This window comes from Myodes glareolus, chromosome 19, assembly GCF_982192425.1.
Source record: "Myodes glareolus chromosome 19, mMyoGla1.1, whole genome shotgun sequence".
NCBI classification, from domain to species: domain Eukaryota; kingdom Metazoa; phylum Chordata; class Mammalia; order Rodentia; family Cricetidae; genus Myodes; species Myodes glareolus.
In genome coordinates this window covers 26855999-26877209 of record NC_142044.1, presented here as the reverse complement: position 1 = coordinate 26877209, position 21211 = coordinate 26855999, and the positions used below count along the sequence as shown (strand labels likewise).

Below are 21211 nucleotides of genomic sequence, written 5' to 3'. Positions count from 1 at the left end.
AGACCCCTCATCCCAGGTGAGGGAGGGGTCGCGGATGCCCGGCGCCCTAGGGGTCGGACCTAGGCGCTGGGGACTCGTCCAAGGTCACCCGGCGGGTTGGGGCGGGGGCGGCGCGGGGCGGTCCCGGGCGCGGTGACGCGGGGCCCGTGGTGCGGCGGGGCCGGGGCGCGGGGGGCGGCGCGTCGCCGCGTCCTCCTTTTGTGCGGCGCCGGGCTGGGCTGCGAAGGTAAACAGCGCTTCCTCTTCCTCCTCGCCGCCTCTTCCTTTTATAGCGATTTCTGGCCGCGCAGGGGCCGGGGCGCTGCTGTTGCTGCTGTTGCTGGTGTTGCTGCTGCTGCTGCTGCTGCCGCCGCGGCGGGGCCGCTCGCGAACCTGCGGCGGGGACGCGCGAGCCGCCGACCCGGAAGCGGCGTGTGTGCACCGCAGGCTCCCGCCGCCCGCTCGCCCGCCCGTCGGGCCGCCAGGTACGTGCAGGGCCCGCGGGGAACCCGTTGCGGCGTCGCCGCCCTGATCCAGGCGGCTGCAGTGAGGGAGCGAGCGCCTGGGGCGGCGTGCACCCCGAGGCAGGGGCGCGGGGTCCGAGTGGCCATCCCCGGGCACACCCCTCTAGCAGGCCAGGTGAGCGCTGGTAGGGCCTGACCCGAGCACCCGGCTGCCCTCCGGCTAACTTCATCGGGTTTTTTTCCCAGGCCGGGCGGCCGAATTGAGGAACCAAAAGGGCGAATAGACTCCCACTGGCCCGACTTCCTCCTGCGCCGACCCCCGCCGGCGTTTAAACAGTACTTCCTCTTTGCCCGTTATGTTTTCATCATCATCATCATCATTATCATCATCGTCTTTTTTTTTTTTTTTTTAAATGGAAGTTCAGTGTTCAGAGGTTGATGCATTTGCAGCCAGCAGGGCTTTCCGGGGGCCTTGGACGCACAGTAGGTCTGGAAGGAACCCGTGTGTCCTCTGAATGTGGGTCTTGTGTCTGGGGGGGGGGGGGTGGGAGGAAAGAGGAACCGAGACTTCCTTTGCAGGCAGAGCCCTCGGGGGGTTGTCTTTGATCCCCACCCTGCTGCTAGAAATGGAGGGTGGGGGAGGGCTTGAGTGTGAAGGTGGCGCAGCAGGGGAGAATCACGTGGATTCGTGCACCTCTGTCGAATTCCTGATCCTGCTGCACAGGAGCTTTATGACCTTGGGCAAGTTGTCTGCTGTCTCTGGGTCTTGAGCTCCTCGTCTGTAAAATGGGCTGCTTTGTAAATGAGAATAGGTTTCCTGGCCTTGATGTAGAGGATGGGAATGTCACTTCACCTTTAATGTCTCCATCCCCTAAGACACGTGCCTGGAGCACAGGCAGCCTCCCTCCCCCCCATGGGTAGTTGTGAAATGAATTGGTGGATGGTAAATTTTGAGAAGTGAGCCCATATGCTTCCGCATTTTGCTTCCTTTGCCCTAAATTTCCATCCCATAATCGCCAGAGCCATATTTTGCTACCTCAGCCTCCAGAAATCCACCGAATCCTGGAGGAAATAGTGATTCCCTATGAGGACGCTTCCACTCCGACTATGCAACTCTTCCTATTCTTGGAGGGTTGTATTCAGTGTGCATAAAAAGGAAGCATCTTTTTTTTTTTTCTTTGCTATGGCCAGATGACAGCGGAGGTGGCGGGCAGGGTTGCCAGCTGGGATGATTTCCCAGGGTCTGGGCTCCATGTCACTGGGAAGGAGGCTGGAGAGGTGGGTTTTTCTCCTGTGGTGGGGCATGCAGAACGGGCCAACTGCCTAGGCTTTCTTCCTGGGAAGGCGCATGCTGTGGATTATGAGGTGTGTGTGTGTGTGTGTGTGTGTGTGTGTGTGAATGAGTGTGTGTGTTGGTTGAAGTTGGTGAGTTTGTATGTGTGAGTGTGTGTGAGAGGGAGTATGTGTGTGAGTATGTGTGAGTGTTGCTTGAAGTTGGTGAGTGTGTATATGTGTGTGAGTGAGTGTTGGTTGAAGTTAGTGAGTGTGTGAGTGAGTGTGTGTGTGAGTGAGAGTGTATGTGTGTGAGAGTGAGTGTGTTGGTTGAAGGGTGTTAGAGAGGTTTACATAGAAATGGCTTTGGGTTAAAGCCTAAGATGTGTTTGTGCACTTTGGGAAATGTTAAAGAAGTGTGTGGCTTTCTCTGGTTGCCATCCCTGTCCGTTTTCATGTCTGAAGTTCACTGAGCACCTCTCTGAAGACCTGGGAGGAGGCGGTGATGTTCACCTCAGCGCAGGGGATACATCTGAGAGCTACTGTTATCTGTTTTGTTTGTTTTTGAAGTTATTGAGACAGGATCTCATGATGTAGCACAGGCTGGCCCGGAACTTGTGGTCAATGCCGTGGCCTCTGCTTCCTGAGTGTTGAGACTACAGGTGTGCCTCCCCCTGCCCGGCTCACTTTCCATTCATTTAAAGAGGCAAGCAAGCTCCTCCATGCTGCCTGTCTTCACAGTGGCCACGGTTACCTGTGTGACAAGAGAGACCTTCTCAGTTCACACAGACTTGGAGAGAGGCCAGGGCTTCCGAAAACTCACCCATGAGAGACAGGTGCAGGGTCATTAGCTACGCCTTTGGGCTGTAAGGCACATCCGGGGTTCTGGTTGCCCTGCCGCATCCCGAATGCCTTTGTGTCTCTTGACACCTGCCAGGCCGCCTGCCTTATACTGGGAGCGATGTACCCACTTTCTGACAGGATGAGTAAGAAAGTGATGGTTCCCCTCTATTCTTTATGAAAACATTCTGTCTGCATCTCAAGGTCAGCATCTGGCCTCGGAGTGACCTTGTCCTTGTCCTCTGGTGGTTCTCCTTGAAGTGAAGTCATGAATCCTGGTCCCTGGCAGGCCTTGCGTAAGAATCTGGAGATTGGTGTGCAGAAAGATCTCCTAAGAGACACTGGTGCCAGGAGGTTGTGACCTCATGTTGGGCATCTCTGCCTTCTCTCTAGTTGGAGAGACCACCATTCCGGTGACTTTGGTGGTGTGGGACTTGGCTGTCTTTAGCAAAACCATCTGAGATTGGGCTGTGTAGATTTAAAATTGATGTTTCTTGAGCTGGGCGTGTGGGTGCCTACCTGTCATTGTAACCCTAGGGTTGCTGAAAGAATTGATCCCTCATTCAATACCATCCTGTGTTAATGTAGCGAGCCACTGTCTGAAACAGACACATACCCCTAACAACAAAACATGGGGTCCTCTGTGTGGTCAGCCAGTAGTCTTAGGTCAGTACCACTTTGAAGTCCTCTTTTCCTGACCACAAAGGTGAAATAGTTCCGTCCCATGCCATTGCCCAGGGTATCCAGATAAGAGAGGGATCTGCCTTGAAACCATTTCTTTCTTGCTTACATGCGCATGTCCAAGCTTCTGTGTGGTGTTCTTGTCTGTAAAATGGGCAGGTAAGTCATGGGGTTGGTTGTATCTTCATCACAGTTGTGTGACGTAAGCCCTGGATGCAGGACAGTTACGGCAATAGTAATGGGGCTGTCAGAACACAGATGAAGCTACTGCGGGAACTCCTCTGTTTTAACTGATGAGAAACTTCCAGAGAGAAAGCAGGAGGGGGCCATGGAGGGAGAACTACTGACTTCCTGGAGAGGGGGTGGTTTTCCATAGGATGCTGAAGACTGTGTGTGTGTTCTTGTCTGTTTGTAACTCCAGGTAGAGAGGCTTGTCAATGCAAGCCCCTCTCACCTCTTTCTCTCTCACCTCATGACACCCATTACTTATCTTCTAGAACCTCTATATCTTGTTCCTGTTTTTCACTTCCCCTGCATCTCAGGTGAACCAGGTTCAAATCGTTTCTGTTGAACTTTAGCGCTTAGTCTTCACACAGGCTGAAGGTTGGATGGCCTCGGGTTGAAAGATGACTTTGTAGTTAAGGATGCTGTGAGGGACAGTTCACTCCCCCACACCCTTTTCTATCGCCGGAGGCACTGAGGGTGTGGGGTTGGGGCTCAGATTGCCTACCTTCTCCTCTCTTGTTGGACCTTCTTCATCTGCAAGACGGGCAGTGTTTCTGGCTATCTGGAAATGGTGTTGGGGGTCAACACAGCGGTTGGTGCGCACTGTCGGTGCTCCGTAAATGTCTATGGCTTCTCCTCTATGGGGCTCTCCTTGTCTTTATCTGATTCTGTCCCCCATCCCCGCCCCAACCCCTCTCGGTTCTGCTTGGGAAGTAGCCCTGGGCTGGCTGGGTATTTCTAGAAGAGCTCTGGAAGCTGCAAGCACTGTGGAATCCAAGCGTGCTATTTCCATCCAGTTGTTGACCGGCTGTTGTATGGGCTTCCACGCAATGGGAGATGGTTCCATCCGAGCTCGCCGGGAAGCCTAAATGGGCGAGTCATCCCGTTTGTATTCTGTCCCATTGATTTCTTTTCCCCCCCGACTCGGCGGAGGCTCACTAGCTGCCATCTGCTCCATGAACATCGTTCATAAATATATAAATAATCGAAGCCGATGAGATCTGCTGGAAGAAGTGTGGCTGAGAGGGATTTTTGTATTTCAGATGATCTGAGGCCATTAAGGGAATTGCAGGGCTTATTAAAACACTGGAATCGTGCTCAGAAAGGCTCCCTTTCACCGCAGGAGTGAGAGAAGGGCATTCTGGGGATGTGGGTGAAGGACCTGTGAGGGATCAGTGGGCAGCCACCGTGTGTCAGCCTGTTTATGGGGTAAGGGTGAGGATAGCTTGAGTCAAGGGACCAGGAGTGATGCCAGCTGTCCCAGCTAGGGTAATGAGCACTTTCTGGGCATCCTTGAGACTCACAGGACTGGGAAGTAAGCCATGCCGTGGTGCCTTCTGGGGCACATACATTTCTGTCCCATATTGTCTTCCACGGAAGGTTCTTGAAGGTTCCTAAGACTAATCTTTTTAAAATAAAATTAAAAAAAGCCCCAAATATCAATTACACATGATAATGGGTTTCATAATGAAATCTCCGTGTGTGTGTGTGTGTGTGTGTGTGTGTGTGTGTGGTGTGTGTGTGTGCGTGTGTGTGTACTTCTTGTCCTTTCATTTGTTTTGGTGACACGGCACACTTAACTGGGGTTGTGTCCTGGATAGAAAATGCCTATAGTTTCGACCTCTCCAGAGAGGGGTGGGGCCGTGTGAGCTTGTCCCCTCTCGTGACAGGCTGTTGGTGGCCCAGTTGTGTGCAGGTCATCACAGCTGTCGTGGGTGTGTGGTGCAGTGGAAGTCCGCACTCCATCCGCGTCCACAGGCTCTTAACACTCCTTCGGCCCTCTCTTCTGTGGTGTTCTCTAGGCCAGACTCTTTTCGTTAATAGGCCAGAGTGGGTTCTCCTCAGGCTCCCAGTTTGACAGGCGTCAGGTGGTCTCTTGGGAGGAGTGCCTCCCAAGCTTGAGTGTGTGCCCAGTCACTTGGGCCTTACCCACAGCCTGAGTCAGCGCTGGGTGGCCTGAGCGTCTCTGTTTGCCACAGGCTGTGATGCCTCTGGTCTGTTAGCCTCACATTCGGGAAGGTGTACTTGGAGATCATCCTGCCTTACCATCGGATGGCTCGCCTCACCGGCCTGGACCAGGAAGACAGACCACAGAGATGCAAATCTGAGTTCTGCCCCTGTAGGTTCCCAAGGCAGTTAGTGGCAGAGGCAGGCATATTGAATTGTGTTACTAAATGATGGTAGTCCAGACTAGACCTTAGGCCAGTCACGGGCTGGATGCAGATGGTGCAGAAGGAAGCCCTCTGTTGCCTGTCAGCAAGTGTCTTCTGAGCTCAGGTGAACCCCAAAGGGCTGGAGATGATACAGGGGATGGGGTGGAGGGGACTGTGGGCAGACAGTTCTTCCCACAGGGCCTGACCGTAGGCCTGAGTAGGCCCTTCATGCCTAGCGTCCCAGCCTGAAGCACGCTGTCCTCTCCTTTAACCTGACAAGGCGATGGGGACCCAGGGACAAAAGACATGCTCGCGAGACAGGATCAGGGCTGTGGCTCGAGACCTGGCTCCAGAGCTCAGCTTCTCCCTTGGTGCACTGTGCCCAGGATGTCTGCGGGCACTGCTTTAGTGACAGTGGGGTGCTGGGGCCCTGGATGTACTCATGTCCGCGATGTTCCCCCAGCAGCCGGCTTTCCGAGGGACACACAGAGAACCAGGTTCTTCTTGTGGAGCTGAGGTAGATGACTGTGGGTTTGTTGATCTTAGACAGCTCAGGTGGCTTTGCCCAACACTGGTTGCTCCGCACAGGAGGTCGGCAGCTTTGAAAGGGGGCAGTGGTGGGGTGAGAAACGGGCCCTTGAAGCGGGTGTGTGTGTGTGGGGGGGGGGGGGTGCCTCAGGTCGCTCCTGACTGACTGAATTTGCTTGCAGGTTGGTTGTATGACCTTGCTGGTCTCTCAGTGCCCAGCTCTCAGCCTGTCGTGGCTCTTTGAAAATGTTTCCGTGAGTTTTGCTTGGGTTTGGGCATCCAGATGCTGCTCTGGCTCTTGAGTCCCTGGTCCGTACAGCGTCTCCAAGGCTAGGACTCAGACATGGGGAGCCCTGGGCCGAGGAAGGTCAGGACTGCTGGTGTCTTCCCCAGACTCAGCTTTGTTAAAAATGGAGTGAAGCGGGACACAGAAGACGGTGTGGAAGTGAAACTTGGACAGCCATGTCCCCCAGTGTCTGCTCCACTCTCCTGAAGCCAGGTCTTCTGCTCCGCTCTGGAGCCTTGGGCTCCAGAGTCCAGCTTGGAACACACACAGATCGAGCTAACAGGCTTGTGAAGGGATGCCCCAGATGGCCGTCCTGTGTTTTGTGAAACAGGTGTTACAGTCATTCCTGAACACGTGTTCCCTAGTTCTTAGTTCGTGATGGAGGAGGCATGGGATCTCTCCTGCCATTCAACCAAGTAGTGAAGTGAGCGGCTGCTGTACTGCAGGCCTGTGACGCAGCCCCATGGGGCACAGCAGTGTCTGGAGGCCACTCACGCAAATCCCTGTGGGACCCGAGCAGTGTGGAGCTGGGGGGAGTTTGGGTTTGTTTCTTCTGGCTGACCCCCAGCCCAGCAGTTTTCTTCATTCATTCAGGAACCTGGAAGGCAGGGCAGGGCTTGGCTCAAGGAGGAGGAGCACTGGTCGAGGGCAGGCGGTTAAGCTTCTGGTGAAAGCTCTCTCACAGGGTAGTTTTGAGTTTTTGGGTAGCCTGTCTCCCAGGCAGTTGGTGAGGCCGGTCGTATTTGCTATCACATCGTAGTTGAGAAAATCGCGGCCCATAAGAAGGGGAGCAGGAATTCAAGCGTTTCACATCACTTTTAGTGCCCACTTCTCTCCAGCCTCTTCCCAGGGGCCTGCGAACGGAATTCAGAAAGAATGGAGTGGCCCCACCTGGAGCAGAGGCTTTCTGGCTGGACTCTCTGGGAGGGTTTCTCCCCAGCATCCCAAGGGATCGCTGGCCCCAAGAGCTCTCTGTAGGGTGGCACATGACTCCGGGTGACTCGCCAGCCAGCCCTGGGTTCCTTATTGCTAGGCTAGTTAGTCTCTGTGCAGAAATTTTTGTTAAAGTTGGTGGGAAATTGATCACAGTAATAAGACTTCTTGAGACATGGTGTGTGTGTGTGTGTGTGTGTGTGTGTGTGTGTGTGTGTGTGTATGGACAACCTTGGGTGACATTCCACAGGTACTTTTTTTTTTTTTGAAGATAAGGTCTTTTATCTAGGCTAACCTTTTATCTGGCCTAGGGCTAACCACTTTAGCTATAGTGGTTGGCCAGTGAGCCCCAGTGATCTGCCTATCTCTGCCTCCCTAGCCTTGTTAGACTACCACACCCTTTTCCTAAATGTGGATTCTGGGGATCAAACTTAGGTTCTTTATCCACTAAGCCATCTCCCCTGGCACCTAAGGTTCCTCTTGACACTGAGTGGCTTTGGTGGAATTTCTAATTGTAGCATGGCACTTCCCTGCCGGTGACAGGCACCCTTGGGAGATGAGATGGGCAGGGAAAGAGGGGCTGGAGGCTCGTGTTTCCAGTGTGTGCGTGTCTGTGTGTGTGTGTGTGTGTGTCTGTGTGTGAATTTGAGTGGAAGAGTATGGCGTTTGTACACTGAGATCAGAAGGTGGTTCTGGGATTCGAACCCGCGTCCCTCTGTGCACTTGTTCCTCACCTCTTCAGTATGAAGGCTTGTCAGAATTGTCTCTGTGAATGTCTCATCTGTTGTGGTTCCTTCCTTTGCTCATGTCTGATGTGTGCCTGCCGGAGGAGAGGCCAGAATACTGTGTAACATGTCTGTTCATCTGGGTGTACTGGGTGTATGTACATGTGAAAGCCTCTCTCTTTCTCTGTGTGTGTGTGTGTGTGTGTGTGTGCGTGCGTGTGTGCACACACACACCAGTGATCAACACTGGGTGTTTTTAATTCCACTTTTCCTCATTGTGTTTGGGACAGTCTCTCACTGGACCTGAGCTCACTAAATGACTCGACTTCTAGCTAGCCAGTGAACTGCAGGGGCTTGCCTGTCTCTGCTCATCCAGGGCTGGCTCACAGATGCACCACTGGGCCTGGTCTATCTAGGGTGCTGGGGTCCAGATTCCGGTCCTGTGGCAGGCAGTTACTGCCTGAGCCACCTTCCCACATCCATTTAAGTGTCTTGTTTTTGTTTTAAAGGCAGCCTCATCTATTCCCCGGGTGACTTCAAACTTTATAACTGAAGATGACTTTAAACTCTTGATCTTCCTGTCGCTCCCAACTGTTGGGGTCACAGGCATGTGCCACCATGCTCACTTTATGGGGAGATTGGGATTAAAATCCAGGGCTTTGGGTAGCTAGGCAAGCACTTCACCAGCTGAGTCCTCTACCAACCAAGTCACACCCCAAATTCAGAATTCCCACTTAATTTTTTTTTTCTTATTGAGACAGGGTCTCACAGTATAGCCATGTCTGGCTTGGAAATGACTGTGTAGAATAGACCGGCCTGAAATTCAAAGAGATTCATTTGCCTCTGCTTCCTGAGTGCATGAATTAAAAGCATGGGCCGTGACTCTAGGTGTCGAATCCCTATTTCAAGGAGCACTTTCGAGAGATCCCGAAGCCTGGTCCTAATTTGGACCAACCCATCACCCTTTACAAATGTCTCAGATTCTGTTTGGCTAGGGATTGGGCAGCTGGCGTGAGATAGGAAAAACCCTGAAGGTCACCAGGTTGTGACCCCAGCACTTCTCAGGCCATGGCCCACAGAGGAAATGGGATGAGTAAGTTTTGAGCCATGGGCCAGACAGTGAAAGAGGAAGCAAGTCCCCTTGGGAGTGGACTGAACCTTTTGCACCGGTGTTGAGGTCAGTGACCTGGCACAGTGTAGCCCCAACCCTCTTGGTGGGACCAGTTCTCTGACTCCCCTCCACGGTGGTATCGCTTTAGACGTGCCACCGCGGTCCAGAGAGGTGATGTGACTTTCCCAGTGTCACACAGGCACTTGAAACCCATGAATGCGTTACCAGGCCGGAGGGTGTGGGTGCCAAAGAGCTGCCAAGAGTCATGCAGCCAGTGCGTGACCACAGGGAGAGCTAATTCTCTTGACTGGAGTGTCCTGGGGAGGTGGGGTATGAAGTCGCTGGTTCTTGTGTGTGCCCATCAGCCTGGAGTATTGGTTTCCTGTTGTCGATCGAGACGGGCTGGTTTTCTAATAGTCTCTGACCGACAGCCCTTGCTCAAGACCTGGAAAACCTAGGAAGAGGAGACCTGACCACCAAAGAGTGGAAGTCAGCCCGGCAGGTGCTGTCTCACAGCACTGATTATTGCTGGCCGAGCCCTACCCCAAAGGACAGTGCTCCGTATGCCAGACTGAGTCCCCATGCCGCGTGGTCAGGCTGACACTCAGATGTATGGACGGAGCTGTAGGAGACGGTGTAGACTCACGGACAGCACCTGGGACCGAGGACGTGGTTCAGCGAGGAAGGAAGAATGCTGCCATGTGTGTTTGAGTCCCATGTGAAAAGTTGGGTGTGACCCAGTGCATACCCATCACCCTAGCACTGTGGGCAACAGGAGGGATTGCTGGGGCTGGTGGCAACCAGCCTAAGGTTCTGTGAGAGACCCTGGCTTAGGAGGAAAAGGGTCGTGTGTGATACAGCAGGAGAGCTGGTGTCTTCCTCTGTGCACATCACATGCAGAGATGTACACAGTGCACATAGACACACAGACACATATACACACACACGGAGACATCACATGCAGAGATGTACACAGTGCACATAGATACACAGACACATACACATACACAGAGACATCACATGCAGAGATGTACACAGTGAACATAGACACACAGACACATACACACACATGGAGACATCACATGCAGAGATGTACAGAGACACAGACACATAGACACATAGTCATACATACACACACACACAGACACAGTTGTACGCACACACAGCAGCAGCACCAAGCGTGAATAAAGAAGCAAATAGAGATGAGTTTGACGACCAGCGCAAGAATCCGTGTCTACGATATTTCCAGCCTCACTTGTGTATTTATCTCTTTACTTTGAGGTGCTGGGCTGGAACCCAGGCCCGCAGGAGTGTTCTTCATGCAAGTGCCCGACCACTGTGCAACGGTCACATTTATTACTTCTTTATTTTCTCTTCCGGTGTTGGGGGTTGAACTCGGGACCTTCTGGGGTAAGTTCTCTACCACTGAGCTAAATCGTCAACCCGTTTTTCTGTAGCAGGGTTCCATGTAGCCCAGGCTGGCCTCTAAGTCACTGTGTAGTAAGGATGACCTTAACCTGGTAATCTCCCTGCTGACATCCCTGGGTGTTGGAATTTCAGACTCAGTTTCTTGGGTCGTGGAACTCAGGGCTTTGGTTATAGTAGGCCTTTAGTCCACCTGCTGAGCCACATCACAACCCACACTCCATAAGTTTTTTTCTTAAAGATTTATTTATCTATTTATTTATTTATTATATATACAGTATTCTGCCTACATAGATCCTATAGGTCAGTAGAGGGCTTCAGATCTTATTACAGATGGTTGTGAGCCACCAGGGGGTTGCTGGGAACTGAACTCAGGATCTCTGGAAGAGCAATCAGTGCTTTTAACCTCTGAGCCACCTCTCCAGCTCCAGTTTTTTTAATAAATAAAAATAATTGAAAAAAATTAATCTTTGAGTGCAGTTGAATCCAGCTTAGGTAAGCAAGCCTTGTCTATTGTGACCCAGTGAGATGTACTCAGTGTGCCAGGGAGCTCTGCTGATAACAGGGTGGGTTGGGCAGGTTTGGTGTGCCTGCCATCTGTTGCCCCAAGGTCTCTGCTCAAGTGTTATAGCCTTTTAGGAAGGTTTTAGGGGTTCTGGCTATTTGGTGCAGGACAGTAGCAGACAAGAGGAGTGAGCTCTCTGGACTGGCAGGGCCTGCCTTTGTATTTTTGAATGAAAAAGAGTCCCTTGACCACACAGTGCGTGTGGTTTTGCCCCTTTGTGCTTATTCTTGTCCCCTTTCGGAGTTGATCTGGAAGTACTGACATAGGGAGGCTTGTGCTTGGTACCCAAGGTTCCCCCAAAACACAGCACAACTATGTTTTGCTCCTGCATCTTCTCGGAGTTACGATGGGGAATGTGGAAGTGGGGAGACCATCTGTATGCTTCTGGCTTGCCTTCTGACCTCCCCTCAGGACAGAGGCATGCTGTCGGTGTGACTTCGAATGTCCCCAACCGTCTCTGCCTTCATGATAGGGAATGTGGCTGAAAAACATCTTTACCCTAGTATAAGCTTCTATTTGACTTAAGACATTGGACAATTTCAACAAAACAAGGAGTCTCGTCTTTTGTATCCCCTTTCCTTCCCTGCATGGCTTCGAGGGAGGGTGACTGTTTGATTCCATTTTCTGGGGGTTTTCTTCAATGTCTGTGGAGCTCCTGGGTAGGAAGGGAGAGTGGGGAGCACCTGGGATCAAGGGAGAGCTGGGGAGCACTTGGGATCAAGGGAGAGCTGGGGAGCACCTGGGATCAAGGGAGAGCTGGGGAGCACTTGGGATCAAGGGAGAGCTGGGGAGCACTTGGGATCAAGGGAGAGCTGGGGAGCATCTGGGATCAAGGGAGAGCTGGGGAGCACCTGGGATCAAGGGAGACCTTGGGGAGCATCTGGGATCAAAGGAGAGCTGGGGAGCATCTGGGATCAAGGGAGACCTTGGGGAGCACCTGGGATCAAAGGAGAGCTTGGGGAGTGCCTGGGATCAAGGAAGAGCTTGGGGAATGTCTGAATCACCCAAGTTTATTGGTAGGAAAAGCTCCAGTACTGTGAGAAGTGTTACCACAAAGATTCTGCCCCCCTGTGCTGGCGGCCTGTTGTGTTCTGGAGTGGTTCTTCTTTACTTGTGGGGATTGATGTCAGGAGCTTACCATCTTTATACCCTCCGATCGTGCCGACTCATTTCTGGGAATCTCTCCTGTGGACACATAGAAAATATGGGAAGAATTTTGCTCAGAGAGTTACTTGTACAGCTTGAAGGGAGATGGTCTAGTACCTGGCAGGGGTGGGACCCCTAAGTCACTTGTGAACACAATGTTAAAATGGGCGTGAGGCCACTGGAAGTCAGGGCCACAGAGGTGAGAGGGGCTGGAAAAGCAGTCAGTGTGTAGTAGAAAAAGGCCTGAGGGAAATATATAAAAATAGCATCAGAAAGTATGGCTGGTGCTGAGAATTCAAATGAGTTTTTTGCAAATTTTCTGTCATGTGATTACATCCTATTCTCATTTTCCCTTCCCCTTTCCTTCTCTCCCTCCCCTACTTTCTTTTCTACGAATCCCAGCACTTGACCATTTTCAGGGTGTCTATGAGGAGACACCATGACCGTGGCAACTCTTACCAAGAAAGCATTTAATGGGGCGGGGGTGGGGGGGGGAGAGAACTCTCTTATGGTTTCAGAGGTTCAGTCCATTATCATCATGACAGGGAGCATGGCGGCATGCAGGCAGATGTGGGGCTGGAGCTGAGACTGCTGCATCTCGCAAACAACAGGAAGTCAACCGAGACACTCAGGGGTATCCTGAGCATAGGAAACCTCAAAGCCCACCCCCACAGTGACACATTTCCTCTGACAAGTGATAGGGGAGTTCAGCCAATCACATTCTGTCCGTGGGGTGTGTTGCCCTAAGGCAAAAGTTTACCTGTAAACCTGACGGGTGCATTCCCCCCCCCCCCCCCCCACTGACCTGGATCTGGACGGTTGGGATTCTGGTGTAAGTTTTTCCTTCTGTTTTATTAAAGCTGTATCTTTTGTAAGCTAGTCTGGTGGACCTTTAATTACCGATCGCACTGCGTCTTCAGACAAGGCCATGCACACTCCAGAAAGCCACACGTCCTAATAGTGCCCATGAGATTATCAGCAATGGTTACATTCAAACTACCACACAGGGTAAAGGAAGAAAACCAAATTAGAGCATTTAATAACTGAGACATATTCAGCCCATCAATAAAGAATTACTGCATTTGTGTATTTGTGTGTGTGTGTGTCAGCATGTGTGTGCCACAACACAAACATAGATGCCTGAGGACAACTCAGAGGAATTGGTTCGCTTACCATGTGTGTCCTGGGGATGGAGCTCGGGTTGTCGGGCTTAGTGGCAAGCATCTTTGCTCTCTGGCCTAGCAGCCAATTAATTAATAAAACTTAGGCCCCCTTGAGTTAACACAGCAGCAGGTTTGGTGACAGTCTGAGCAGACAGCTGATCCGTTTTGAAGGATTGTCACCCTGGGCCAACCTCCTCTAGGTCTACCCAGAAGTCATTGATATTTCCATTTCATGAAAGGGGCCAAGAGACTTTTCTAGAATCATTTTGCATCTTCAGCTGGGGGAGGGGGGCTGCATGTTAGACTGAGGTAATCTAGAGGTGCCCAGTCCAGTAACGGCTTTAAAGTCATGTAGAAACTGTTTTCTAACGAGGGTGAGTGACTGGTACTGTCGGTAGCGGAGGGTTTTCTGTCTGGGTGTTGTCTGTAAGTGCCAGGGTGAAGAGGAAGTTGGTGACCTCAGGCCTTCTGGTTCCTCTCTAGCCCCAGGAATCTGTGCTCTGGAGTGCACAGGGATGTGACTGCCTTTACAGCTGAAGGTGCTGCCCTAGGGGGCCACGCTGTGCTGACTGTGGAATTGCAGATTTGCAGACACTCCATGGTATTAAAATGACATCTTCTCCCGGGGTTCTGTGTCTGTTGTACCGCCCCCTTGTCATCTTCGCCCGTGTCGCAGGGGGAAGCTGAGTTAAAATGCTTCAGCCATCTTGGGTTTTTCAGTATTGAAAACTGAACACAGGGCCTTGCATTTTCAGAGCTTTTAAAGGAAGGGTTCATAGCAACCAGGGTTCTAGGTGCCTAATTTATATCTGATGAGTAACTGAACCAATAACGTTGTCCTTTGAGTGGACAATTCAGATTGGTGTCTTTTAAAATATTTACCTCTCCCTCCCTTGAAATCTTTCTTCTCTCCCTCCGTCTCTCTTCATTCCCTTCTTTTTTTCCCTCCTTATTTTTGTTTTGAGACTCACTGTGTAGACCAGGTTGGCCTGGCATTTGTCATGTCAGGGACCTCGAGTTCTCCATCCTCCTGCACGAGTATCCTCAGTGCTGGGGTTAAAGTGTGGGGCACTGTAATCCGCAGATCGTCCCACAAAAGACCACCACTCACGTCTGCAAAAGCAGGGGCGCTTATATCTTGAGAACAAATTCCAGCATGCGGGGTCAGCCATACAATAAAATGGCCGTGACCCCAAGAGAAGCTCACAGGCTCCTTTTATACACAGCTTGGGGAATTCCAGGGACAGTTAGGTCATCTCCAACAAACCTAATTGGCTGAGCAAGTGGCAGTTATATTAATGTTTCTGATTGGCTGGGGGGTGTGTCAGGACAGGCTTTGGGGGCGTGGCTTACAGGATTTGTACTGTCGGAGATGACTCAGCCTGGTGTGTACTAGCTCCCTGGGCTCCCTAGGATGGTTTTGTTGATTGACTGTTCCCTGTTTGCAAACAGAAACTGGAACTTAGGCCTGGTAGTGGACGGGGCCCAGAGAAGCCTACTGTGGCTTCTTAATACCACACACAGCCTTTTGATCTTATGTTTTCCCCGTGGTATAGACAGGACCTTGCACATGGTAGGTAAGCGCTCTACCACTGAGTTACATCTCTGCCCATAGTTTTATTGTTTTTACGTCTTTGTACATTTTTTGTAGAAGAGCATCACGGTTAGCACCTCGAGTAGGTATTTAGTTACCGAGTGTCCAGAAAAGTCCCTGTTTTGCCCGTGGATGGTTAGTATTGTCAACTTGACATTTGATGCCTCTGGGCATGTCCTTGAAGCCATTTCCAGGGAAGAGGGAGGACCTCCCCTGAATGTGGAGGGCAGTGTTTCCTGGGCCGAGGCCCTAGAGAAAGAAAACCGACAAAGAACAAGACCTGAGCTCCAGCATTTACTTCTGGTCTTCCTGACTGGGTTTGTGACCAGCTCCCTCCCGTCCCCCCCCCCCCCCCCACACTGAACTTGTACTGAACCATCAAACTGGGACTCAGAATAAGCCCCTCCTTCCTCAAGTCGATTTACCCGATATTTTGTCACAGCAAGAAGATACATAGTAGTTAAACTTCCTGCTTCCTGTTCCTTCCTGGGCTTGCGCTCCCTGCTGTCAGCACCTTGGCGGGGAAGTGAGATGTCCCTCGGTTCCCTGACTGTTGAGATGAATGAGAAAATACACTCCCAGGACTCCCCAAGCTGAGTCCTGCAAGCTCCTCATTCTTCAAGGAAGATGTGGAAAGGTGGAAGGAAAACTCGGACGGTAGAGCGCACCGTGGGCTTTCAGCAGCTCCCTGCATCCCTACGCGCACCCACTGGAGAATTCCATGAGCTCAGGAAACCCCTGCTGGCCGCCCATCTGCTGGGAAGCAATTGCATGCAGGGCTTGGTCCTCTGGAGCAGGAAAGGCAGCATCAAGCTGGGCTTAACCGCTGATTGGGTCTCTCTGTCTCTAAGGATGCTGGGCACACCTGAGCCTCAGCTCTACCCTGTGGCACACTCTATCTGTTGGTTCTGGATGTTGTGTCTTGAAGGGGATGGAGTGAAGTGTGTCTTCCCCACCAGAGGCCCATCACCGGCCCCTCCCCTCCCATATACCCAGCCATACCCAAGGATGCCGTTGGCTTGCTCACCCACAGGGTCAGGGTGTGGCTGTGGTGGCTATTTCTGTCTTGTCACCCATGGGACACGCTCTGCAGCGTGAAGAACTGAGAGCTCGCTCTAGGAACGGGCATCTGTGGATAGATGAGCCCGAAGACGGCGGTGTGCCAGGTTCCAGCTGAGCTGAGTGTTGTCGACCCTGTGTGGAAAATGAGCCTCCTGGCCTGTGTTCTCCTCCGCAGTGACCAAGCCCCGAGTCCCGCACGGAAGGAAGGAAGCGACGAGTCCAAAAGTGGCTTAAACGAAGCACCAGAGAGCACCTCACATCCAGTTTGTGCTCGTGTCTTGGCTCCGCTCTACTAAACACTGCTGAGCTCAGGACTTCAGGCCGAGTTCACAGGAGGCCATGCTTCAGGAGCACTCGTGGAAACTTTTTAGAAAGTGGAAACCCAGAGAGGCTGGAAGATTGGTTGGAAGCCGCGTGGCTGGTCTGTGCCAGAGTGGGCACTTTATTTCCTTAGTCTGGCTCTTGTCAAGGTCCGCACGTGTGAGCCACAGGCGGGTGCGGAATTTGAAGGTTGAAGTAAAAGCCACAGCTTACTGAAAAGAGTATTAAGAAGGGAGGCAGGGGCATTCCTCCATTTACTCTGAAGTCCAGTAGAACCCCTTGTACTCAAAATTAACCCATTGTCATGGTGGGTGTCGGCCCACCCCACGCCCCTCCACACCACGCCCCTCCGTTCCTTGTGTGTTTGAGCATTCTCTCCTTTGTGTGATCCTGGGATTCCTCCAAAGATCCTAGAAGCCACACTGAGTTCAGTGAGCTGCAGGGGAAGGCGGGGTGGGGTGGAAATAGGCACTTGTCCTCACTGAGTGAGGACTCCTCTGCCCTCTGTATCCGCACCCCACTATAGAAACGGTCCAACAAGTAGAAGAACCCTTGCTAGGTGCCGTGAGTTCCGGGCTAAATGCCTGGTCCTTGACTGGGCTCCCAGTGGTGTTGCACTTGGGACCTGGAAATCCTCAGCATCCTAGGACAGTATGAGACATTCAGAAGGAAGGAGATATTCCGGTGGAAGTCCCCATGTTCTCTTGTCCCTCTCCTTTCTTAGATCTTAGGAGTGTTGTATGGCCTGGGGATAAATCCACCTCATGACGGGGAGGGGGGGGGATAAGCCTGTGTTGTGGGGGTGAGCCTGGACTCCGTGTTCTCTCTTTTTCCGTGTTCATAAGTGAGTATGAAGTGTGAATGATGCCCAAACTTGCGTGGGGGCCAAGGATGCAGTTATTAATCACAGGAGACACGTGTTGTCCTCAGATGGTCCCAGACTCCAGAGCAGATTGTCGTCAACACGCATGAAGTGCTAAAATGGTGTGCGACTCCAAACAGAAAGCAGTGTACTTTACAGTCTTGTCGTCACAGTCATCCTTTGCCTCCTGGATCTTGTTCCAGGTTGGCTCTATAAAAACTCACTATGTCGCTAAGGGTGACGAACATCGGATTCTCTGGGACGCCGTGCCTGCTGTAATGCTTAGTGGTGATTATAAAGTTGACAGATAACCAAGTCTTTAGACCGGTGGTTCTCAACCTTCCTAATATTGTGACACCTTAATACAGTTCCTAATGTTGTGGTGACCCTCAATGTAAATGGGTTTTTCTTCGACCCACCAACTTGCAAAAAAGAAAAAAATGACACGGAGGCTTATTACTAATTATGAAAGCTCGGCCTATAGATTAGACTTATCCCACTAGCTCTTATAGCTTAAATTAACCCATTCACATTAATCAACATTCTGTTTCGTGACTTTTTTACCTCTTCTCCCTGTTGCACCTCCTGTGGCCTCTTTGTGACCTCTGGTGTCTCTCCCATACATAGATGCCTCTCCTCTTCCTTTTTCTCTGCCCGGAAGTCCCATCTAACTTCTCACTGCTTACCTATTGGCCTTCCAGCTCTTTATTAAGCCAATCAGAAGGCACCTTGGCAAAGGCGCATCTTCACAGTGTACACAAAGACGATTCCAGCTGGGTGGTGGTGGCTTACGTCTTTATTCCCAGCACTCAGGGAGGCAGAGACAGGCAGATCTCTGTGAGGTCGCAGCCAGCCTGGTCTCCAGAGTAAGTTCCAGGACAGCCAGAGATACACAGAAACCCGGTCTCAAAAAATAAAACAAAACTATTCCACATAACCTCAACCATAAAATTATTTCATAACTGTCATCTTGCTACTGTTATGAACTGTAAATGTAAAATTTGATATGCATCGGATATGCGACCCCTGTGAACGGTCATTTGACCTCCACAGGGGCTGTGGCCCACAGGTTGGAAACCACCACTTAGGCACATCTGAGAGATTATCTTGGTTAGGTTCATCGAAGTGGGAAAACCTTCCCAGAAAGTAGGCAGCATCATCCCCTAGGCTTGGGACCTGGACAGTGTGGAAAGGAGGAAGCCAGCTGGCACCACTATCATTTATTACTGTTTGCTTCCTGACCGCATGAGCCACGTGACCAGCTTCATGCTCCCGCCATTGTGACTTTGCTGCCTGCCGTGATGGACTGAACACTTACGCCTTGAGCCAAATTGAGCAGTCCCTCAAGTGGCTTTTGTTTGTCAGGCTATCATATCCTGGTGAGTATGTAACCAGCATGGTTGGTTTATGTAGCCTCAGGGATTTCACCCAGGGTTTCATACATGCTAGGCAAGAACTCCACCAACGGAGCTTCATCCCAAGCCCTTGCTCGTGCATAACTAAAAAGAGGTGCAGGACACGGTAGACGCTACATGGAGGGGAGACGTGGAGAGAGGGCTGTGACTTGGCTACCTGGCAACCTGTCCGTTGTGTTTTCTTACTTAAGCTGGCAGTGGATGTAAGATGTGGCATTCTTATGCATGACTTTTGTATATCTTTATAGTGTGCAGTAAACATTTTAAAGGAGACCTGTGGACAGGAACTCATCTGGGAACTGCCCATGAGGGTCTTTCGCCAGATACAGATGAACCGCCGCCTCTAAGTACTTCTGGCCATGCCCAGGGCTTGCCAGGGTCACTGAGGAATTGTGGAATCAAGCTACCTGGAGGATTTAGGGAGGCGATAGTAAAAAAAAAAAAAAAAAAAGCAAGAAAAAAAAAGAAAAAAGAAAAAAAAAGGCTTAGTTTGACGGTCAGTGCTGGGAACGGCATTTCATGGACAGAGATCAGCAGATGTGAGCAGAGAAGGCAGGATGCCGCTTGATGAGTTACAGGTGGACCTTGTCTGTGGCTCTCGTCCGTAGTTCCTTGACTAGAAGCCAGATTGGCTTAGATTGGTAGGGAGCTACTTCAATGTGGGATTAAATCCCAGACAATGGTCGGAAAGTTCCTTGAAGTGTATAGCGGCCCCAGAAGAGTTGGGCCAGTGCAGCGCAGGCTAATGGAAAAGATGGTCTTGTGCAGAAGAGAGGCAGCATGCCTCATTGAACATCTCGGGGTGGCTATTGTCTGGCATGAGAGGCCATCTGGGACACTGCTGCCTGGCCTGGGGCTGGGAGGCAGCAGTGGGGCCAAGCCCTGTGTTCAGTAGCTTGGGGAGTAATGTATATTCAAGATGGTTTTCTTTGAAAACATTGCAGAGCCAAGCAAGGAAAGCCCTCGGGAGGGGGATGAAAGCCCTGATGGGGAATTTCATCAGTGCTTAATCAAAGGCATTGACTGTTTTCTGGGCCTTCTGCTTGCCCTCCCATTGTTGTCTTTATTTGTGGAAACTTGTTCATTATGGTTTCATTAAGGCTGGCCCTGGGCGACACCCCTCCCAGGCTCCTTTTGATGTCTGGGAAGCCATCCCTGTCCTTGGGGAATCCTTCAGCCTCCTGAGCTCCTGGACGACTTCTTCGCTGTTCATTCCAATCTAGGCCACATTCACATGTGTCAGGACGGCGGCTCTGCTCTGCTCCATGCTGCCCAGAACCCAGGGCGTGGGAGCCAGTCTCTGTGAAGGACCTCAGCTGGTACCTAGGACAGGGGCCCTTTGGAGAGACTGCGGTCCCTGGAGATGAGGTGGCTTCAACTTCTGGACTCTACCGTTGACTTCATCCTTGCGGTCCTAACACGAGTCCTTCCTCCCTGGGCAAATCTATAGGAGTTCGAAATGCTGCCTTGGCATGCTGGGGGACCACCTGGTGGCAGGCAGGCAGGAGGAGGAAGCCACATTGGCTGCATCCTTCCCCTGGCTCAGAGAGGGGGACCTTTTTACACACCTCCTGCCAGGGAGCAATTAATTTGCAGGAAGTGATGGTTTGCATCTTCCCTGGCAACTTGGCACCGTACTCGCTTCTGGGCCTCGGCCTCTTGCAAGTTTCGGCTGTCGCCATTGAAAATTCACAGCATCCCCTGATTTTATTAGCTAGTCCTGCCCTACTTTTCATCTGCTTTCTCATAAAAACTTTTTTTGTGTGTGTGGGTCTGTGTTTATCAACCCTGAATAAACACACATCCCAAACTTTAATTAGGAAGCCCACGGCGGCCAGAAAGGAAGTTGGCACCGTTTCTCCTCTTCAGTGACTCTTGACAGCGGGGGAGACATGGCAGGAGCCCCACCCACAAAATGGGAATTGTGGTTGACCAGAGTGAAGGAGGTGTGGTCTCCTTTCCCCACAGGCTGTGTGTTAGCTAAGCTACACCTTGAGTAATTCACTGGGCAGGTACCTGACGCCGTGCATTTGTTCATCAGCATTGATTTTTAAAAGCTTAAACATTTTTACTATAATATGTGTATATGTGTGTACATCGTTTGGAGGAGGGTACGTGCTACAGAGTGTACATGGAAGACAAGATTACTGTTTTGTGGCATCATTTCTTTCCTTCTGCCCTCCACCACCCTGGTTCCAGCATCAAAGTCAAGGGCCAGGCTTGTACAAGCTCCTTTACCTGCTGAGCTCTCTTGGTGGCCCAATTTACCATGTTTTAACACAAACATATATTGTCTTTCCATCACTCGGATCCTTGTGCCTTCCCCTTTTTTGCCTTCTCCTTGCTCTTCATTTCTTTTGTCTCCCCTACACAGTTAAAATACTTTTTTAACCTTTGTTTTTGATTTTCATCTGTTCCATATTCATTTGGTGTGTGTGTGTGTGTGTGTGTGTGTGTATTG

The 21211-nt window shown here is 51.3% G+C and overlaps 1 protein-coding gene across 3 annotated transcripts in view; it reads left to right on the top strand.

Moving 5' to 3' along the window:
• Positions 1 to 325: 325 nt before the first annotated feature.
• The window catches only part of Cyrib (CYFIP related Rac1 interactor B), a 127343-nt gene continuing 106457 nt past the window's right edge, over positions 326 to 21211 (top strand). Inside the window, exon 1 of one of the 3 annotated variants that reach the window (XM_085678929.2) lies at positions 326 to 464. The gene's annotated coding sequence lies outside the window, so the exon portion shown is untranslated. The remainder of the gene's footprint in view (positions 465 to 21211) is intronic. The other 2 variants (XM_085678926.2, XM_085678924.2) reach the window with 2 other exon arrangements.